Source organism: Ictalurus furcatus, chromosome 5, assembly GCF_023375685.1.
Source record: "Ictalurus furcatus strain D&B chromosome 5, Billie_1.0, whole genome shotgun sequence".
NCBI classification, from domain to species: Eukaryota; Metazoa; Chordata; class Actinopteri; order Siluriformes; family Ictaluridae; genus Ictalurus; species Ictalurus furcatus.
The window spans coordinates 3,191,572-3,215,508 of NC_071259.1; the positions used below are offsets into that span (position 1 = coordinate 3,191,572).

The 23,937-nt window shown below is 40.6% G+C and overlaps 1 long non-coding RNA gene across 1 annotated transcript; it reads left to right on the forward strand.

The window, feature by feature from the left end:
* Positions 1 to 2,581: 2,581 nt before the first annotated feature.
* LOC128607401 (uncharacterized) lies at positions 2,582 to 4,308 on the forward strand. The gene is made up of 3 exons (XR_008385861.1): positions 2,582 to 2,727; positions 3,378 to 3,609; positions 3,692 to 4,308. It is a non-coding gene; the product is annotated as an uncharacterized LOC128607401 (long non-coding RNA).
* The last annotated feature ends 19,629 nt before the right edge of the window (positions 4,309 to 23,937 follow it).

Genomic DNA, 23,937 nt, shown 5'->3' on the forward strand with positions numbered 1-23,937 from the left:
AGACTTTTACTTTTCAACTTCTATGTTAGACTTTCGCATTTCTTTCTCAGACTTTTCGACTTCTGTCTCAGACATTTGCATTCCTGTCTCAGACTTTCGCACTTCTTTCTCAGACTTTTGCATTCCTGTCTCAGACTTTCGTACTTTTTTCTCAGACTTTTGCATTCCTGTCTCAGAATTTTGCATTCCTGTCTCAGACTTTCGCACTTCTTTCTCAGATTTCTGCATTCCTGTCTCTGACTTTCGCACTTCTTTCTCAGACTTTCACACTTCTTTTTCAGACTTTTGCATTCCTGTCTCAGACTTTCACACTTCTTTCTCAGACTTTCGCACTTCTTTTTCAGATTTCTGCATTCCTGTCTCAGACTTTCACACTTCTTTCTCAGACTTTCGCACTTCTTTCTCAGACTTCTGCATTCCTGTCTCAGACTTTCACACTTCTTTCTCAGACTTCTGCATTCCTGTCTCAGACTTTTGCATTCCTGTCTCAGACTTTCCTGTCTCAGACTTTCGCACTTCTTTCGCAGACTTTTGCATTCCTGTCTCAGACTTTTGCATTTGTGGCTCAGACTTTCGCACTTCTTTCTCAGACTTTTGGACTTCTGTCTCAGACTTTCACACTATATCATTACTATATAAATATACAAATATATTTACAGAAACACACACATACACACACACACACACAGAACAAGTCTAATGCATTATGGGACTCTGAAAGGTTTGGGAAACTTGCCTTGGCCTGATCTCTTGCCTGGAAACTCTGCAGAATTTGCTGAGTCAGTTGATGAGAAAGCAGCTCCTCCATCACGCTCCCTAATGTCTATCGGCTTTCTAATGAGCCAGTCCAACTGTCTGGGCCAGATTTAGGACACCAACAGGGAACAAACAAGCACCATAATCTGTACATGACTTAATAATAATTACAGATAGGAAAAGATTATCTGCTTGGAATATTAAAGATGCATTAAGTAAGAAAAATGGTCTGTAAGTTTTCAGGACTATTGCACCTTTAATAGAGAAGCCAAAAGTGAAAGCTTTCCACCTTGAAACTTTAGGCCACGCCTCTTACCTGACTGTGATCCAGGTGTTCAGTGTCTCCACACTTTATGCTGAGGAAGAATTCAAGACAGACCCATGACTGTTTCAGCTCTTTTGTCCATTTTTATAAACAGACACCAGTGTCTAAATAACATAAATTTCCATTTCCACTGAACTTTGAGGTTCTTACTCAGTGGCAGTTTTGGGGATTTGAACCTAACACCTTCCAGTCAAAAATCACAGCACCGAACTATCACCACTGAGCCACATTTACTTTATCTCCTGCTCCTCCAATGATTACAGATCCTCCTCACAATTCAGACGGCGCCCTCTAGTGGATATTCATCCACTTATCTTCTCGTATCTCTCTGCGGCTTAGAAATCCAGTATTGTGTATCTAATATTGATCCAGCATAAAAGTTTAAATACTAGGGACGTTCGGCGGTGTCCAAAAGTATGAGAACGTATTGAAAATCTGGAATTTATTTGATTTAAAGCCTGCAAATAAGCAGAAAGTTTGGAAAAATGTTTAGCATCTTGCATGTTAAGTATTCAAGATTCTGCACTATTTCTAGGTCACCAGAAAGTAAATTTGTGATACTAACTTATCTGTATAGTGAGTACAGGTTTTCCTTGAGACTTGCATTGTAGCAGGTGAGCACACGGTGGATGGTCTGACCTGACAAAGTCTGCTCCCAGACTGTAAATGGAAGATGGAGTGTGTGTAGCTAGGTACTAATACAGACCACAGAGCAGGGGTTCTTACATTTTTTTATATAGACAGGCTCTGTCCCCGCCCACCTTAACACCTTTAATATCTTATTTTAGTTTAGTTTTAATTTCCGAACTTTCCACCCACTGAATCCACATTTCTTGCTTTTCTCCCATAGACATCTCTCTGGTCTTCATGTTGGTTTATCCTTTTTAACAACAAATTCAGTCTTCACAGGCGAAACCTAGGGCTCAAACCGAGACCTTAGACATTCAGAGCTATTCATTTACTTTGAACGATCGATTTAACAAGGCACACCTGGGCAGCAAGACACACCTGACTGCTCCAGTATTTCTGATCACTGACAAAAGGTGCCATCTTCTACGTTTTTAACACATCTAGATATAAATCTGAGGAAATAAAAGCGGAACTTCTGATCTGTCGTCATTTCATCTTTTCATCTCAAACACAAATGTCTTCGATGTATAGCGAAAATAATTTCTTGAGACCTTCGATGTACAACAGATCCACACACACACACACACACACCCTACACAATGAGATAATAACTCCATAGAACACCGCACTCGAGCAACACTAAAGCTAACATAAAGCTTTAATATTTATGACTTAATAGTTTATTGCTAATTAAATAGCTAATAATTTATCATGAAAAGCATGATATCTTCTTCTCATGAAACAAAGCTAAAACTGTTCATAGTGCAGAGGGTTTTTTTGTGCTGCTTGTGGTGTGTGTGTGTGTGTGTGTTTTTTTGGGCAGGTAAGCACAGAGCTAAATTCACATAATGAGAAAGAAAGCGACAACGATACCTTTCTCACACGACTGTGACAACCGTGACCCTAAAGTCGAGTTTCACTTGTGGGTGGAAATACTTTTGGAGAGGAAAGAAGAGCTGAGGTTTCGGAGCAGCGATAGAGGCGAACGACAGCGAACACCATCGCACAGCGGACAAGTAAGTAAGCTATTCAGAATCGAATGATTCGTTCGAATCGATCATCCAGCACTTCAGTCTGAGATGTAAAGTCGCGAATGTTCACGTCTGCAACGTGCGATTTTGTTGATTTTTGTCCTTTCTGAATAAAGCACTTCTTGCTGATATGAATAAATATTGTTCCAAATTCAAAAAATTAAAAAAAAAAAAAAAAACTGTGAAAGTTGTACCAGAATTAATTTAATTCAAAAATAAATTCAATGTCAAAATGATACTTAAGTGAAATTTAAACAGTGTCCAATCAGTGTTAATGAAAAGAATAAGTTATCTGAAATGAAATCCAGATCCAGATGGTGTTGCAACTAAATGGGGGTTGTTTTTGGATATTTTAAATATAGCTAATACAGTAAATTAAACTGTACAGGTTGAATTGAAGAAAAAAAAAAAAAACACCACACAACATTTCTTAATGAAAATTTCAGGAATAAAAACAATGTTTGTTAATCAAATTTAATGTTGTTATTATTATTTTTTTAAAATTCTGCTTAGGTGAAGTGAAAGAAATCCCACACGATACTTTAGTAAAAAAAATAAAGCACAAACTTTATTATATACTCACAGAGTATATTATTTTCAGCACTTTTGACGTCGTATGTTTTTTTTTTCTCCAGGATGGAAGCTGTACATAAGTTATGGCACCCTGGCACGTGGAGCCATGGTGATCGTAGCACTAGTCGTGATTATCATTATTTACTGCTGCTTTTACAGAGTGACATGTAAGTGTATAGACACACACACACACACACACACAAATTACAACACAAAGTTAGTTTTCTCTGCTTTTCAGCACACGAATCATCTCCCAGTAAAGACCCACAGGAGCCGATCACGCACCGAGGACATGTGAGCGAAATTCAGGTTAAATAAATCATACCGTACACTGTGATCGGATTCACCTTCTAACGTTAATTTTCTGTCCTTTCAGGCTGACCGTAATGAGGAAAAGACTGATTCTGGTTCGGTGTATGAGAATCTGACTCTTTCTGGTTCGGTGTATGAGAATCTGACTCTTTCTGGTTCGGTGTATGAGAATCTGACTCTTTCTGGTTCGGTGTATCAGTTTCTGGTTTAGAGTATCAGACTCTAAAGAAGACCAATCGAAACACGTGCATTTACGAGAGTGTTTATGAATGTGTAGATGACAGCGGGACACGCGGCGGGACACGCAGCAGGACCGAGTCCATCTACCAGGACATTTGAGAATTTCTGAGAATTCGTCCTTGCTTTGAAGACCATCAATTTTTTTATTTTCCAATATTGAAAGATAAATTTTATAGAACATATTATAAACATATATTAAATTTGAACGTACGCAGTCCGAACCCCAAAAAAAACATACAAGTCTCTCTGTACAGTCAGGTCCGTAAGTATTTGGACAGTGACCCGGTTTTTGCGATTTTGCCGCTGTACACCACCACGGTGGATTTGAAATGAAGCAATGACGTGATTGAAGTGTAGACCTTCAGCTTGAATTCAAGGGGTTTAACAAAAATATTGCATTAACCGTTTACACTTACTTACAGAGTCCCTCCATTCTCACAGGCTCAAAAGTAACCGGACAACCGACTGATAAGCAGTTTCATGGCCAGGTGTAACCTGTTTCCTTGTTATTTCATGGCAGATAACGGAAATAAGAGGTCCAGGGTTGGTTCCAGGTGTTGAAATTGAAAGTGCATTAAAATTGTGTAACACACACACACACACACCCCTGTGGATTATCCCGCCTTTACCAGGGGTCACTTGCCAGCATTGACTAGTTAAAGCTGTCGTTGACGTTTGCGGCGCAAAATTTCACTAAAAAGATTAAAATAACGGTTAATTTGCGTTAGTTATTTTATATAAGGGTCGTTGGAAGAATTCTAGAAGAATTTTAGAAGAAATTTAGAAGAATTCTGCCTGCTCTACATCATACGCAGAGATAAAGTCGTGGGATAAGATTACATTTATTTGAATGAATTATAATAAATAGTTATTAGAGAGAGAGAGAGAGAGAGAGCGAGAGAGAAAGCCAGAGAGAGTTTGAGCATGTGTGAATGTGGCAAATGTGGCACATCTCTACTAATAATGAAGCTGTGAGTTTAATTGCATGTTACTAGGGTTACAGTTGTTTATAGGCAGGGCATTCATTTAGAACGGTGATTAAACTGACCGGAACTACGTATCTGTGGTATACACGGTCTTAACGCACATCTTCCAGCCAATCAGAATTGATTATTCTGAAAATATATATATATATATATATATATATATATATATATATATATATATATATAATGATTCATTTTTAGTATATATATGCAAAAAGTGACCATCCAAAAGCGATGTGTTGCAATATTTAATATAAACATACAACAAACTAGCTTAAAATGTGCACATTTTAATAAAAATAACAATAATATTTCTGAATATAACAATCATTATACTAAATGTAAAGCGTTTTTAGATGTAAATAATTGACAGTGAGTAAAGAAGTAACTGTACGTCCATGAGAATTGTTACAAATTATTTAACTTTCGCACTCTGATCCGTTTAACTTTCGCACTCCGGTCCATTTTACTTTCGCACTCTGATCTGTTTAACTTTCGCACTCTGGTCCATTTAACTTTCGCAGTCTGATCCATTTAACTTTCGCACTCTGATCTGCTTAACTTTCGCACTCTGGTCCATTTAACTTTCTAACTCTGATCCATTTAACTTTCGCACTCTGATCCATTTAACTTTCGCACTCCGATCCGTTTACCTTTCGCACTCCGGTCCATTTAACTTTCTAACTCTGATCCCTTTAACTTTCTCACTCCGATCCCTTTAACTTTCTCACTCCGATCCTTTTAACTTTCGCACTCTGATCCGTTTAACTTTCGCACTCTGATCCACTCACACACAGCTGTGTGAGTTTGTGTGTGTGTGTGTGTGTGTGTGTGTGTGTGTGTGTGTGTGTGCGTGTATGTTGGCAAGCACTGTGTTACCTGAGCGCTGATAGCGTGCCATACCGTGCCGACACTCGGACAGGAAGCTGGGGCGAGATAAACGGCGTCGTGCCTCGAAAGACAGCGTGGCGATCACACTCCCCATGTCCACCTGATGGAGTGAGCTCAGGCATCCACGCTGAGCAGAACGAATATATACGACTACGACGTAGCCAGCTCCAAGCTCGCGACTATAGAGACACTGATGGAGAAGGAAAAGACCTTCACACTCACGTGTATGTGTGTGTGTCTGTTTGTGCGCGTGTACGTGTCGAGACACGTGTCTGGATCTCTTCAAAAGGCTCTACACATTGTTTGGTGACGACATCTAAGTCGATAATGATGATGATGATGATGTGTGTGTGTGTGTGTGTCTGTGTCCACCTGTCTGTTAAAGAGACATCAAAAGACCCGTCCAGTCGTGACATTTAGCTTAAAACAGAACTCACACACACACACACACACACACACACACCCCTCTTCCTCTTCCCAGGCCTTTCTGTTTGAAGTAGCCACTTAAAAGAAAATGAAAATGAAGAGAAACGTTGCCATGCCATGTGACCATGCAGGTATTACCTGCAGCTAAATCGGACCGCTTTTAAATCTTTTAGTATCGTTTTTAAATCTTCATTTCTGAATTGTCCTGATGGTCTCGCACCTCTCTGCCTTAGAAATGCCCCAGAAAACGAGCTCAGATTGGTCAGGAGTGACATTTTAGTCACTGTAACGCTGACACAGGTTCCGAACCGACATCCAGTAACTTATTAAAGACAACTTACTGAAGACATACAGGTGAAAGGGCGGAGCTACGATCAAACCAGGAAATGACAAACACTAGTGCTGCATCCCAATGAATGTGTGAAGTCATTTCCTGTTAAAGGCAACCGTTAATTGTATGTAATGATAAAAATAATGTAACGATAAAAATAATCAGATTGATAACTGTGAATGTAAGCCATGTTTGTGAGTAGAGCTACGAATCCTAATTTTACACCTCTGAGTTCTCTCAGAATTGTTCTTGATGTGACCGGCATTCTTCTGTGTGTGTGTGTGTGTTTATATATATATATATATATATATATATATATATATATATATATATATATACACACACACACACACATATATATATATATATATGTTTATTCTTCTCTTCATTTAAAGAACACCTCGGCGCCGGGGGGAAAAGACAAGGTTCCCCAGGAGACGCAGAGGCGTCATTCGAGACCTGACTGACCTGACAGAAGAGTGACCGCTGCAGGGGACACTGACATCACGTCTATAGTGGTTGAATTTGTCTCAAGACAGAGATGTTGGTGAAATAACAGAACAGAAAAAGACAAAAACAAGAGTTGCTTTTTTAAATCATAGGAAGGTTCATAAATCGATCGCCACTGTCTCCGGCCAATAAAGAAGCCACTATATATTAGTCATTAATGATTAGTTAATAGTATCATCCTTTTAAAATCTACAGAGGACATCTAATCATTGCGACTGAGGCAATGCGTATCTCAAGGACCGATTTACCGGTGAATAAAATGATTCATCATTAAATCATTCAAGTGAGCTGATTCAAGTAAGCACAGCAGATGAGTACTTGGTCAGCTTATCCTTCAAACCGAATTATTACTGCCATTATTGTGATCAAACCAGAAAAGGATCAACACCAAATTGGACCATTTGTTGTTTCTTACAAACAAACCTTCTTACTACAAACGCTGCAAAGTACCTGGAGAACACGCAAACTCCGCACACACAAGGCAGCGGCGGGAATCGAACCCCCGACCCTGGAGGTGTGAGGCGAACGTGCTAACCACTAAGCCATTATAGCCATACCATATATATATATGGTATATATATTATAGTATATGGTTAATGTCCTTCAGGACGGAGTCTTCCTGTATTTGCAGGACTTTCACACGGCAGTCCTGAAGCCTGAGTGTTCCTATTTAAAGTCTTCATTATGAACTTCTGAATCCGTTTAAAACCCTGCACTGGTTTCTTTCTCTCTTCAGGCACTTTCATCATCGTCGTCGTCATCATCATCATCATCATCGCACACATACGGTGCTGATAACGGTGTCGTGAGCGGCTGATCCCATCCGCTCGGTGATTTTTCACTGCAGGGATTCGGCCTTCATTTCGGGGAGATTTGGGATAATTCGCTCCCCGCTGACCCTGACTTCACCGCTCTGATCCGAGTGTGAAATGAAATGCTCTGGGGGTTTTTTTCCTCGTCTTCTTATTAGAGACTGTCTGTTCGTTTTTTGACAGTTGAATCAAGTATGATGATGATGATGTCGTGCTTTCGGGGCTTTGGAAAACAATCTTCCATCAATTTGTGTGTGTGGGCGGAGAGTGGAGGGAGGGAGGGAGGGAGGGGAAACCCAAGCTTTCTTTCTACTGCTTTCAGGCAACAAAATGTTGTTGGTTTTTTTCCATCACTCAATCTTGTTGGAGAAATATTTGACTAATTAATCCTAATTGCTGTACCTAATTTTATTAGTTTGGATACTGTCTAACAATATCTGCAGACATGATTCCGAAGCCATCTAGCAATTCTACATCATAAATAACTTAATGACTCGGAATCGACTCGGCTGCACAATGTTTTTCTCAAACGTGCCGTGTGATTTTGAGTTGCAGCGTGTGGGGTTTTTTTTTTTTTCTAGACGTGAACCGCTAAACTAAGCCAAACGACAGAGCTGTAGCACTGCAGAAAAAATGAGATGTGTTCTGGAGATAATAAACACGTGCGTCTGTGATCCTGGGAAAGGTTTGCTTCTCTTTTTCCATCTATTTCTGACCAACCTGGCTCATTTACATTTATGGCATTTGGCAGACGCCCTTATCTAGAGCGACTTCCGTTTATCTCATTTATACAACTGAGCAACTGAGTTAAGGGCCTTGCCCAAGAGCCCAACAGTGACTACGTTTACATGGACAGCAGTAATCTAATTACCGACCTTATTCTGAATAAGACGTATGATATTCTGATTAAGGTGTTTACATGAGTTGCTTTTAGAATACTCCTTTCATGTACCCGTTTTATGTGTTATAGAACATAGATCGATTAACAGCACACGTCATTACGTCACTGCGTCACGCCGTCCCCTCCGGAATTTCACGTATCGGCATACAGTTTGGGTCATTTGTCGTGCTGTGCGTGCAAATAGACGACCGCTTGAAGCCGTGGGCTGCGTCCCAAACCGTGTACTTACCGTCTATAAAGTAGTCGAGATACATGTATTTCTCCTACTATATAGTAGGCAAGTACGCGGTTTGGGACGCAGCCGTGCTCTCTTGTTTGCCGTCAAACGGTCGAGCGCTGCCGTGTGTGTAACGTGTCCTGTCGTACAATGCGGTGAAAACTCCCACATGATGTTAATAGTGTGATTAAGGTGTGTACATGTCTGTAACGCACGCCCATAATGCGACTAAAACAGGAAATACTCCACACGTCTTAATTCCATTCGTGTTTACTTCGAGTGTGACTTTAATCGGATTAAGGTCATCAATAATCTCGCTAGTTTCTTAATCAGAGTATCGTCTTAATCGGGTTCGTATCGGATTTTTGGCGTCCATGTAAACGTACCGATCGATAGCTTGGTAGTGCTGAAGCTTGAACTCCCGATCTTCTGCTCGGTAACCCAGAACCTTTAACCAGTGAGCCATCGCTGCCCATTTAATGCGCGTTTAATAATGTGCGGTGTGAAAATAAACCGAACCAACCGGCAAACAAAGCAAAAGTATGAATTCCACTCTATTTCGGACTCGTATATGTGAAAGTCGAACGTGCCTTTTGCGATAAAAATGTGAACGTCTCAAGCCTGCTTTTCCCGAGGAAACATGTCCGAAGGAAGAAAGTTTCTGAAGAAAGCTTTCTCGGAAAAACGCACTCCATAACCAAAACAAAGGGCATGAAGAAGACCTAGAAGTACGGTTGTAAGAAAATTCAAACTGTTTGACTTCGAAACAAATTTCCCAGAAGCAACGAGAGTGAGATCTGACCTTTAAGGAGTCCAGCGGGACACACACGGTAGTAGATGATGACACATGACGGTAGTGCAGAAAGATAGTTTTACATTAAATCAATGCGCGACGGAAGGACAAACAGAACGCATCGTAAGCGCATTACGCGGAGGACGGTCGTTCTGCGATACAGCACCGGTTCCTCTCACGTACGCGACGCAAATCTGCCGGGAGCCACACTCGGCGCGGTAATAAAGTTCAAGGAGAAGCCAGAAAGATGATAAGAAGATAAGCCGAACCGTGAGGAGGGATGACGATGAACCCAAGCGGTGCTGTGCTGACCTTGAACGAGAGTGCCGCTGATGAATCCAAAGAAACAGCGCAGGATTCTGTCCAGCTCCTTCTGACACTGGTCTTTAAATCTCATCAACACCTCCATGCTGAACTCCACGCGTGAACCCGGAAAAAATTTTTTTTTTTAAAAACCCCACTTCCTTTAAAACTTCTTTTAAGGCAAACTTCTTCACACTCTCCAGGAGAATTCTTCCACGCTCCTGATCTCACCTCGTGGTCAATCCATGGCAAACTCACCGGTATATCCGATGAAAGAAAGACGTCACTGACATCACAGTGGCGTCCTCTGCTGACGTGACGCGCAAGATCTGCTCCGGAGACGCCTCCTGGAGCAGAACTGGGAAAAAAAAACAAAGCGGCCCGAAGGGTCCGAAAAGTGCAAAATGTCTTCGATTGAATCGCTTTGACAAGGTTAGAAGGAGTGTGTAGCACTTCGGGTGTCTCTCTCGAAGATTAACATTTGAATGTAGATAGAAGACAGTGGTGGGAGAGAGAGAGAGAGAGCGAGAGAGAGCGAGAGAGAGAGAGATAAAGGGGACGACTCCAGTTTCAGCTGCTGGCGTAGGGCATTTCTTATCTGATTGATATCGGAAATCTTATTCAAATTTGTATGTCCATTTTCAGACAGTCTGAAGTCCTGTGTTAAAAAGGGACAAATTTATCTCTTACACCAAACAGCCATGAAGTGTTTGGTGCCGATGCCTTTAGTGTGTTTATATATTTATTTATACATTTTTAGCTAATGTAGCTGACGTACAGCTAGCAGTTTAGCACGTGCTTCGGAGAGTCATCGTTGATGTGTTTTCTGACACCACGGCTTTGGAAAAATCTCAAACAAGGGCTCTATGTTTCTCTCCTTTCGACCGAGAGGATCCAAAAGTTGTCCAGAGGTGATGAGAAGGAGAAACTTCTAGACAGAAATCATCTTCTGTATTCTATCGAACACAGAGCTCCGGAAGTTCCTCAAATGAGAATTATCCGGCTGCGCTGGGCGCGTGCCGATTTTTCTTTCCGGACAGACTGAAATCGATCTGCGCAGGATTCCGCAGATTTTTCCATTTATTTTATTGATGCGGCCAAAAATGCTTGGAAAAAAACTCGTGCTTTTTTTTTATGGAAATCGACTCGGATCGGCGAGATTACAATCGCGAGAAGTTGTTGCGCACGGTCTTTCGCGGTGCTGCTTGTTGGTCAATGAGACCTTTTAGCTGTACTCCTGAATCGGAGCGGGATTTGGCTGACCCTCCGAATATCGCAGAGATTGCTTGATTTTGCATTCGTTTCCGCGATCGCGTGATCCCAAATTGACGGTGAAATGGCGGTGTCGGGCGGTGTCAATCAAATGGATTGACAGGTGACCCGTGTAAACACCTGTGCTGACGTCATGGCTTAGACAAATACGGTTTATTTGTACACGTACTGTAATTTTCGGACTATTGAGCGCACCTGAATATAAGCCGCACCCACTAACTTTAAAAAGAAAAAAAATTTTGTACATATATAGGCCGCACTTGTCTATACGCCGCAGGTGTCCACGTTGTAACATGAGAAATTTACACAGAAAGATGTTACACAGAGATTTTTTTAAACTTTTAATTAAATACGTACCGTAAATGCTTTATTCCGAACAGTGCCTGTAACACGGCTGGTTAAAAAAATAAAAAATACAGTTGCCTACCAGGAAAAGTCCTTGATCGCTATCTTCATCTTCCTCCTGCGCACTAAAACCACTAAAGTCGTCTTGTTCAGTGTCGGAATTGAACAGAATCAGAATGACCGGTACTTCGTCACACACTTCCTCAGTCTCTCTTTTGTTGTCGCTCTCGATGTCACTTACGTCTCGAGGCAAATTCGCCCTTGAGCTCGTGCTGTCCTCTTCATCACGCAGCAGTCCAGCCTTTCGAAACCCGTTGGTGATGGTAGATTTGTTGACACTGCTCCACGCTGTTAGGATCCACTGGCAGACTTGAGCAAAAGTTGCTCTTCGCATGCTATTTCCTTCTTCGACAGCCAGATCGATCGCCTTTAACTTGAAAGCTGCATCATATGCATTTCTTCGTGTGTTTTCCATGATGATGGTGTGTGCATGAAGCGCAAAATGACTGATCTGAAGAATTAGTGTGAGTGCGTTTGATTTAATTCGAACAGTTTCATTGGTCCGATGTGACGAGGCTGAATGTTTTGGCGGCGTGAAGCTCGTTAGCCCGTAAAAATCCATAAATTAGCCGCGTCATCGTTTAAGCCGCAGTGTTCAAAGCGTGTGAAAAAAGTAGCGGCTTATAGTCCGGAAATTACGGTAGAATAAATAAAAAGATTGCACCTGTCATTTCTTGTATATATTGTATAGTGATATAATTGATATAACTGCATCTTTAAGGAACGCTGTCATACCTAACAAGGTTACATTTCCATTGTTTGTGCTTTTGCGGAACACAAATATACCTGGGCGGTATTTTTGATTTTGTTTGTTGATTTTGTTTTTGTTTGTTTATCAGAGAGAGAAATATTTACTTCTTGCTGTCACTGACAACAACTTCCGTAGGTTATGACCAAGTCATAATGTCGAGCCAATGTGGCGTCTATTCATAAATGAAATCCTTCATATGTTGGAGGGTGTGCAAACTTTCCTGCCTTGTGTCAACGTTTTCGAACGATCATAATGATGCGCATCTACTGAACCCTAGATGGAGCCATCACTCGCTTCTGACATAGAGAGAGAGAGAGAGAGAGAGAGAGAGAGAGAGAGAGCGCTGCTTTACTTTTCATCCAGCCACTACACGGCACTAACAGACCAGCGCTTTAATTTAAAAAGAGAGACACTCTGGGGAACGGAAACTGATTAACGCCTGGGTGAAATCATTAACTTTATTAAGATTAGCTTCATCCCATTCGCCCTGTCGTGGATGTATAACGCCCCGTCGTTGATGATCGTCCTATAACAGCATGACTCGGGAGTTTCATTCCTTTAATGCACGTTGTCCATCGCTAAATATTGCCTAAATATTAAATGCATAATAAACAGACTTGGGAAATTTAGAATCGTATGCATTATAACGATTCGTTGCCGTGTCATCCTCATTTCTTTCGCTGCTTTAGTTTGGCTTTTTTAAACATATCTTTATCAGTACGCACTCACTTACTTGCAGTGGGGGGAAAAAAATTTCCCCTGCAAAATTTTTTCTTTCCATGCAATTCAAATTTAATCACATAGACTAATCAGAGCTTTTTAAGGAAATTGTTATATCTGGGGTTGTTTTTTTTTAATGTTTTTTTTTTTTTTTTTGGAATCAACAAATCCAGAGGTACGAGATCCGGCGAAATCAACTCTGGATTTGAGATTAATCCTAAACCCTCGTTCCAGAATGCACTCCTAGGTCCTAGGTTTGCTGTTAACTTTGGTTTCACAGGATTTTACCCTGAATTTCTCAATTATTAGAAATTTAAACATCACGTACTCTGTGTGTGTGTGTGTGTGTGTGTGTGTGTGTACAAATAACATGAAGAACAAACTTAAACTCTGCGGTGTTTTCATTAGATTTATTCCTAGATGTCGTTCCATCTTTACTAAAATAAAATGAAAATGGGTCATACCAGCACGCTGCCCGAGTCTCCACCTGTAGCCACCTGCTCATTTCTCCTGCGGCGCATTTCCCCCCTGCGTCATTATACCGCAGCACAAAAACCCGGCATGTGTATAAAAAGCTCCCGTTCTGGCTCGTGCTCTCCGTATGCTACGCTGTTTATTTATTTATATACGACTTTATTACTCATGCACCGTGCAGAACTGGAAAGGAGGCGGAGCTTTCATGTCGTTTACGTGTCCTTCCTGGTCAGATGCTGAAAGGCATCCTAAAACAACATGCTTTTTTTTAAAAAATTATTATTAATAAAAAGCTGCAATCAATGGCATATTTCTGCTCTTGTAAGTAGAATAAAACACTCCAAGACGTGCTGCCGGAGGACGATAATTTATAGGAAATATGAAAGGAACTTAATATAAATTATTCGAATGCTGATCATTTGTGGTGCATTGTGGGACTTCGTGGCTTCCTCACAGGGCTTTTCATATTCAAATGTTGTACTGACACAGATATGGGATTTATGAGGTTAAACGCGGTCATTTTCAGGGGTGCCATTATTTTGCTTTGCACCTGAACAAACACAGCTGATGCAGATGGAGCAGCGTGTGCGAAATTAGACGTCCCTGTGCTTCACTGTCTTTGCTTGTGTTCTAATGTTTGTCACATCCAAATCTATTCAAAAGTCATTACAGTGTGTGTGTGTGTGTGCGTGTGTGTGTGTGTGTAAGCTTGTTGCGTGCAGCGATCATTATGAGCTTCAGGCGTGTGCCATCTGTTGTGCGCGTCCTAATATCAGTCAGCACGGCGTCATTACGCAGGGGGAGAAGCAGCCAAACTTCACACAGGAGCTCGATGTGTTCGGTACACAAAATTAAACATTGGCTTTGATCGCTCCAAAATTCAATTATCCTCTCTCTATATCAGGCTAAATTAAAACAAGACCAGGACGTCGACTATTAACCGCGTTAACTGCACAACATCTGCCACGCAAATACGACTGAACTGATGAGTTTCTATAATTAAATCAGCTTATTTAGCTTTGTTTCTTACTGTACGCCTCCTTCTATATTGGTGTCCTCCATTTTGTTTTACACGGCCGATTTTAGGACTAAACTGAAACGATATTCACGCCGATCTTAGTTAGCGAGAATTAAAGAATGGATTTCTGACATAAAAGTCCACCAATCTATACAAATCTTATACAAATCGCTAACGACGTTCCCTTTCTATAATCTCTGAACGGCTGAGATCAATAACTCCACAGATCACACACACAAACACACACACTGTCACAAGATATTGTGGGCGTGATCAAGAGCAAAGTGTCTGCATCCATGGTTTGCCTTTACAAAGAAATGTGTGATGTCACGTACATGAGTCTTTCAGATGATACGATACGCATTTTGATAAGTACCATATCATACGCTACAAAAATCTAACAAGGTAAACTAATAATGATTCATTACTCTTCAATTCATTTCATTACTGATTCAATTCGCTTCAGTTCAGCACTGATATGATTCAGTTCAGCACTGATATGATTCAGCTCAGGATTGATATGATTCAGTTCAGCACTGATATGATTCAGTTCAGGATTGATATGATTCAGTTCAGCACTTACACAGTATGATTCAGTTCAGCACTCACATGATTCACTTCAGCACTGATATGATTCAGTTCAGGATTGATATGATTCAGTTCAGCATTGATATGATTCAGTTCAGGATTGATATGATTCAGTTCAGCACTTACACAGTATGATTCAGTTCAGCACTCACATGATTCACTTCAGCACTGATATGATTCAGTTCAGGATTGATATGATTCAGTTCAGCACTGATATGATTCAGTTCAGGATTGATATGATTCAGTTCAGCACTTACACAGTATGATTCAGTTCAGCACTCACATGATTCACTTCAGCACTGATATGATTCAGTTCAGGATTGATATGATTCAGTTCAGCACTGATATGATTCAGTTCAGGATTGATATGATTCAGTTCAGCACTTACACAGTATGATTCAGTTCAGCACTGATATAATTCAGTTCAGGATTGATGTGATTCAGTTCAGCACTGACATGATTCAGTTCAGCACTGATATGATTCAGTTGAGGATAGATATGATTCAGTTCAGCACTGATATGATTCAGTTGAGGATAGATATGATTCAGTTCAGGATTGATATGATTAGATTCAGCTCTGAGATGATTCGATTCAGCAGTGATATGAGTTGATTTGATTTCTTCACGGTCTTTATTTTGTCTGTACGCAGATGCATCATGTAGCTGCATTGCATTCTGGGACACCAAGTTCACTTCAGTTCACTACTGGTCCGATACGATTCGGTTCACCACCAATACGATTCATTGAAGTGAACTGCAATGTAAACTTTTAATTAGGCTTTACCGTTGGTTAATTGGTGTGCTGACTAACTGGTTATTCTCTCATTGTTTTTTAATTTGCCAGTAACCATGACAGTAAGGCTGATCAGGCCTGATATTTACGTGGACTAGACAGTAAGTTAAATAATATCTCTCAAGATTTTTACCTGATGTAGTTAATCAATTCCTCATATTTCCCTGTTCGCGTGTAAGCCTATGTGTGGGTGTGTACAGTACATACTCACCCTGCTCTTTAGGGCTGGTGCTGGCGATGATCCAGCGGAGCAGGCAGCACCTCATCAGGGCCTTCCGTGTGAACCGAGGCCTCTGCCATTTCCCACTGTCCTTCTGCCTCGCAGAGCCCGAACCCACGCCGTTAGCATCACCCAGCAGCCCACCGTCCACCATCTTCCCATCCTCCTGCAGGAGAGAGAGAGACACACACACAGATAGGGAGAGACAGAAATAAAGTTAGACAGAGAGAGACACAGATAGAGGCTCGAGAAAAGACAGACGGAGAAAAAGACAGAAATAGAGACAGACACAGAGAGAGAAATAAAGATACAATGAAAGAGACAAAAACAGAGACAAAGAATTTGAAAAAAGAGAGAAAGACAGAGAGAAACCGAGAGGTAGAGAGAGACAGAAATAGCGAGAGACAGAGAGCCAGAGGAAGAGTGAGACTTCTGAATCGTAATATAGGCAGTATCAGCACAAGCCTAACAGGAATACAGATTTCTACAGAAAGCTGTCTGAAATAACGAACTGTTATTTTTTTTTATTTATTCATTTATTTGCAACTGTGTGAATCTAAAATTAGCTCGTGAACATGGAAAGAGACGGAGCATAAAACAATTCACCGCCATCATCGTCGCAGGCGCCTCCGAGGCCGACGTCGTCCCGTGACGTGATCCGATGTGTCAGGTCACTGACAATCACTCAGCGTGATAATTACACGATTACATAACACCCTTTTCAGACGACATCCACACCGGCTCTTCTTCCTGATTAGTGTTTATCCTCCACTGACTCGCTCTCATCGCACTCTTCTCACTGAAACCTTTATATACTCAGCCTGAAGACAGCTCGGTTCACGTGCAAATTACACGCGAGTGCAAATGATAACTATTCACACGAGAAATGTTTTTTTTCTTAGAGAACGTTAATGATAAATAAGTGGATGTGAAATAAACATCTTCACCACAGAAAATTTCAGTTTTTAAAATCCGTTTTTGGGGATCATTCACCACGCAAGTCCGTGTGTAATTTGTTACCATAGAAACACATTAGAAACAAGTGCATTAATTGAGAATGCAGCAATGTGGTGTAAAGTAATATTAATGTCTGAAAAGTAACTGAGACATGTGGTTTCTAGACAAATCAGTAGGCTTATTAGATGATTAGATGTTGTGAATAAATAAGGTTTAAATGCGTAGAACCGTGTTTTAATTAGTAGCTGAGCAAAAGAAAACATTGCTGAGTCATGAGCGCTGAGAATTCTAATGAATGTTTTGAAGGTATAAAGGGACACGTGAGGTTAATGTAATTAAGAGTACAAGTATTCCACCATTTTGGTCGGCTGGTCACCATGTTTGTAAGTTGGTTGCCATTTTGGTCAGATGGTCACCGTTTTGGTTGGTTGGTCACCATGTTCGTCACTTGGGTGCCATTTTGGTCTTTTTTTTGCCGTGTTGGTTAGTTGCCACGTTGGTCAGATGGTCACCATTTTGGTTGGTTGGTCACCATTTTTGTTGGTTGGTCACGTTTGTCAGTTGGTCGCCAATTTGATCGAGTGGTTGTCATGTTGGTCACTGTGTTAGTCGATTGGTCACCATCTTGGTCGGTTGGTCGCAATTTTGGTCAGTTAGTCACCTTTTTGGTCATTTGTTCGCCATGTTTGTCAGTTGGTCACCATTTTGGTCGGTCGGTCACCATGTTAGTCGTTTGGTTGCCATTTGGTCGATTGGTTGTCAAGTTGGTCACCATGTTAGCCGGTTATTCACCATTTTGGTCGGTTGGTCACCATGTTGGTCAGTCGTTCGCCATTTTGGTTGGTTGGTCAGCATCTTGGTCAGTTGGCCGCCATTTTGTTAAGCTGGTCACCATGTCAGTCGGTTCGTCAGCATTTTGGTCGATTGAGTTGCCATGTTCATCACCATGTTAGTCAGCTGTTCACCATTCTGGTCGGTTGTTCGCCATGTTAGCCTGTTGTTCATCATTTTGGTCAGTTGGCCGCCATGTTGGTCGTTTAATTGCCAATGTTCGTTGGTTGGTCGCCATCTTGTGCAAAATGGATGTGCAAAAAGATTGTAAAAGTAACTAGGTTTACAGATTTGCATAACATTTACCTTTATATTTAATTCATTACTAACCCTGTAATCTGTCAGGACACATTTTGGTCTCTGGACATACGTTCCTCCCTCTCATTACTACATAAAAATGATTTCCTATTAGCTTTATTGTAATTACTATATAATTCATAGTAGTCACTGAAGTCAGGAGTTTAAGGGGTTAAATAGCGTATCCACCTCAATTAAACAGAAAGACATTAATAAGACAATTTTTTGTTTATTCCAACTGTGCTATTCATGTTATTATTAGCAGATTATTATTAGTCTGCATGTACAAGTAGCGGTTGTATATTTGAAGGCTCATTTGGTGCCATGTTTTCACTATGAAAGTGTGTAAAATGATCTGGGAGCATATTTGTTAGAGGAATAAAGAGGAAGCGGCTTTAGAGAATGAGTCAGAGAATGAGCGTGAGCGCGGTGCTGAATCACTGAGGTCTGTGCGGAGAATGAGCAGTACGCTAAGGGTCAGTGCGAGAGTTAATGCTCGAATGAACAGAAGCTCGACGAGCTCAACACGCAGTGAAATGACAAACAGTACACATACCTAGACATCGCAGTAAAGGGACTTCTCTCGAATTTCACTTAGATCTGCTAGTTTATACCACAGCACTCTGGTTTCTGATTGGTCAGAAGGTGTTGATTAATTTTCTATAACAACAGCTCTGACAGTAGTGCAGCAACTATACTGTAGAACTGTAAAAGAACTCTCCACATAAACGGATTAAAAACAAATATGTAATTGAGGATATTGGGAATTATTCTCTAAGGGGATATCTATTTACTTAACAGTTATGGAAGGAGTCTCCAGTGTCAGCGCTTTGTAACAGTCACCGGTAAAGCTGTATAGTATCTTTTCCAACTTCTACAAGACAGAGGGGTTTACTCTGACTGTTTCTAGCTGCTATAAGATAAGTGAGCACAGGAAGTGACTTTTTTTGCAGACCTTCCACAACATTAAACGTTAAAATCCATAGAAATGGATAAGGAAGCAAAACATGTCGTTATTTACCTAATGAAAATAGTTTTCTTTGGAAATCGCTGTTGTGTTAAGGAGTAAAACACTTCAGGACATGCTGTAATTGGAAAATCACCTTCAAGGTCGCGATATATTCCCAAATTCTGTTCGGATTTTTCCCCAATATCTAGATATTTATTATCATTTTCATTTTATAACCCGAGCCTGTTCTCCGGCGCTACAGCGTCAACCTTCGGGCGCTCATTAAAAGTGCCAATCAAAATGGCAGCTCTTCTAAACACCCGGTTTGTGGTGTGTTTACTGGAGGAATCCTCCTGTCACCTCCTTCCTCCTCAGCAAAGCCACGGCTCACGGATCTCTCAGACGAGCTCTCGATTATTCAGAGTCGCTCTATAAAACACATCAATACGAGAGGGAGCAGCAAACACTCTGACAAAAGAGGCTTTTTATACGCGCGCACAAAAGCGTGAAGAAAGTCTCACAAAAGATCTCAGCGGCAGCCTGAGAGGAGCCTCGTGGAGATAAACACAGACATCGATTCGGCTCAGAGCGGAAGACTGGAGCAAACCGAGCTGTAAATGCTAACCAGATAGAGTCAAGCCTGAATGGCAGGACAGATAGAAGGTGAAAAATAAACGCCGAACCCAACAGGATGAGAACTTTCACGCTGTAGTACTTCAGGCTGCCCAGGAAAGAAATTGATGATTCCTGGAAGTCCTGGAACATTGGTGTATTTGGTGTGCGTTTTGTCAGCTCATGTCCTCTGGGTTGAACTGTCTCTAACATGACAGGAAGTGATCAGTTGACCTTAAAAAAAAAAAAAAGCCTAGAAATATTCCTGATATCCTTGAACTTCAACGTTCCTGAACAGGAAATCCACAGTTTCCAATGACACCAACCTGCTCTGTTTCCACCACACTGCAGAAACATCAAATAACATGTGTACAACATATTATTTACAGTATATTATTTGACATGTGCATTCTTACAGGGATAATTAACAGTTCCCTCGCTTCCGAACAAGGGTTCTAAGAAACGCTTAATTGTACGGTTCTACATAGAAGCTTTCAAGAACCTATAAGTGTTTTCTGATAATGTTTTTGGTTTTTTTGGACAATAAAATCGACGTGTTCCACGAAACTGTCCATTCTGGAACAAACCTTGCCAGTAAAAATGGAAATAACGTTCCTTTCTATGTGTTTATACCACAGCGCTGTCATATCCTCGATTCTGATTGGTCTGCTCTGACAGTAGCTCCGCCTACAAGGTAAATCACTTTATTTATATCATTGCGCTGGTTTCTAAAGCCAGAACTAAAAGGAACTGAAATCGGGCCTGGTTCCGTAATAGAAATGTGCATAAAGTATTCCATTTCCGGATAAAATTGCTAAAGTTGCTAAAAACTGTGAAAACCGGGCCTTTTAAGGTAGAAACTGGAAGCAGTCTGCAAAAATTCAGTCACTAGAGAACGCTGACTGCTTCGCAAGACGAAGATGTATCTATTAAACTTTAATCAAAGTTCGCATGCGAGGCTTTAATCCCGCAATGTCCTTCCTGTTGACCTGAATGAGTCGGGCTGAGCTGTAAGACCCGCGGAACGGTCCGATCGGATCAAAGACACGCACCCACACACGCGTGATTTCATTCTCCGCCGCTCGGTGATTAAAGAGAATCCGAAGTCTTCGGAGACCCCTGGGATGGAGCGACGAGGCGGAGACACCGAGGGATGAGATGAAAGAGAGACGAAGCCCAGAGCCGGCGTTTGTCTTCGAGGAGGGCTCGGTGGAGGAGAAAACATGAGCGAGGGAGGGGAACGGAGAAGTGAAGGGAAAGGAGTGTGAAGGCTCCGTCGGGGGGGGGGTATAAATAGAAAGCGAGAGAGGGTGTGATAAAGACAGAGGATTGAAATAAATATTCAAACATCTATGACTAGGAATACATTACATTCTAATTATACGGATAATGAGCTCGGTCAATGTCAAAATTATGCGGGAAAGAACGAGGGAGAGAGAAAACTACAGAGAGCAGGCGAGAGAGAGAGAGAGAGAGAGAGAGAAATGGAAACAGTGGAAAATGCAGAGTGGAGTGAAGTGAAAGGAAAATGTGTGGAATTGTGATCGAAATGCAGGCGCGTACATAAGATTTAATCACAAACAATCCAATTTCATTCTGCAAACAAACTACTAGGTGTGAAAGCGGTCTTAGACATTTCATTAATTTCGTAAATAACGTGATGTTTATGCAGAGATGCGTTTCGTTAGATCCACGAAACCAGTTCCGCCCCGGTTTGTACGAAATGGAACAGAAATATTAAGCCTAAGCAGGAAGTCAGGAATAAACACCTCTGTGGCCTTGAAATCTATGTTAAGATCTCAGTAGGCAGCAACGCAACAGCAATTCTGGATAGAAGTTTCCGAGTTTCCGAAATCAACGTCAGCATCACAGCCTTGTTGCGACACCCCATCCTCCAGCTGAGTCATTTTCCACAACGAAAATAGCGACCGGACAAAAATGGAAATATAAAAATATCTGGTTTACGCATGGTATAACAAAAAAATCTCTGCCGGTATTACAGTATATCTAGAGAGCACAGAGAATAAAAAGGTGTAAGAAAGAGCGAGTGAAAGAGAGAAAAAAGAGAGAGAGAGTGGACGTGTGGATAAAAAAGGGGCGACGGGGGAACTGATGGCGATGGCGAGAGGTTTGGGGGAAGATCATATAAACTGACTTGGCAAGGGACAATAATTTGCATAACTATTTCTGTAGTGAGGGAGCGAGAGAGAGAGAGAGAGAGAGAGAGAGAGAGCATTATATAATGAAGTGTGGAAGATATAAATATCTGCAAACTCAAAAGCTCTTTTTTTTCCCGAAAAGACAATAAACGTCTACATGGTGTGAATATGCAAATTAGGTCGAGGCCCTGTTCATTATCTTGCGTATTTATCGCTTTTTTTTTTTTTTTTTTTACAAATATGCAAATGTAACGGGTTATTCTTCTACTCTCAGCCAGCGTTAATGGAGTCACTTGTATGCTAAAAAATTTGTAACATTTATAACACTTTGCTGAGGTGTAAGGACAAGGTATAAGAGTGGAAAAGGAAAGCGATATCTTAAGGGTGAAACGAGTGTCAGGAAAAACAGTTATCAATCAATGAACCACTCAGTGAATCAGTTAATGAATCAATGAATCAATCTATGAATCAATCATTGAAGCCATTCTTGAATTAATTAATGAATAATGAATAAGTCAATTAATCAACCAATGAAGTTATCAATGAATCAATCGGTGATGTAATGATTGAATCAATTAATGAATCAGCGAAGCAATGACTCAATCAATGAAGCAATTGAATCAACAAATCAATCAATGAATCAACCAATGAACCAACCAATGAATAAATGAATCAATCAATGAAGCAATAAGTAAATTAATTTATGAATAAATGACAGAATCAACAAATCAATCAATATAGGAATGAATGATTCAATCAATTAATCAATTGATGACACAATAATTGAATCAATTAATAAATCAATAATAAATGAATCAATCACTCAATGAAGCAATTAATGAAGCCATCCTTTAATTAATTAATGAATAATCAATGACGCAACCAAGGAATCAATTAATCAACCAATGAACCAACCAGTGAATCAATGAAGCAATCAATGAAGCAATGATTGAATCAATTAAACAAATCAATGAATCAATCAATTACGCGATGAATGAATCAATGAGTGAATCATTGAATGAACCAATGAATCAATCAGCATATCAATGAATCAATCAGCGTATCAATGAATCAATCAATGTATTAATGAACCAATTAAATCAAACCAAGCATCATGCTTAAATCAGCCTGGTGAATACAGTGTGGTTCTTTAATTTTAGCTAATGAGTAAGGAGCTCGTAGCTACAAACTGTGACAGAAGTTTTACACTTTGCTTTTAGATTCCTTTTAGATTTTACTATAAACCCATGATATCAGAGAAGAAAAAAAAGTGCTTTCTTTAGACATTGAGACATTTGCAGTAGCGTGTATTTCGCTACACATACGTTTATGAACCTATGACTATTAAATTTATCCACCAGTTACAAAAATCCACGGAAAATAAGGTTCCATCTAGCATCCTATAGGTTTCAATAGTTTGTCCTGTACAGTCTTTCAATAAATGTTCCAAGCAGAAAGCTGGAATCAAGAACCCTTGAGCTCACCCTTGTGTTGCGGGTGTTCCACATCATTAAGTGTAACTATAAACGGATAAAAATTGCTCATAGATTTCAATCATCGTTAGCAAATTGTTGTAAGACGTGTAAGAGGAATAAACTGCAACTGTGCCTCATCAACGCTACTGATTGAAGCAACAACGTGGACTGAAGCATGACAGGATGGAAAAACATGTTGTATCATGGGATATCTGATCCGCGTTTGTAGTTTTTCATTGCCGTCCATAACTAATAAAACCGTGCGTGTTTGTGTTTTTTCTCCCCTCTGTACACCAGCACACAGGATTTATCTATGGACCATTAACAGAGTAAATGTGAGGAGAAGCTGAATAATAAATGAGGCGTGTGTAACAGCAGC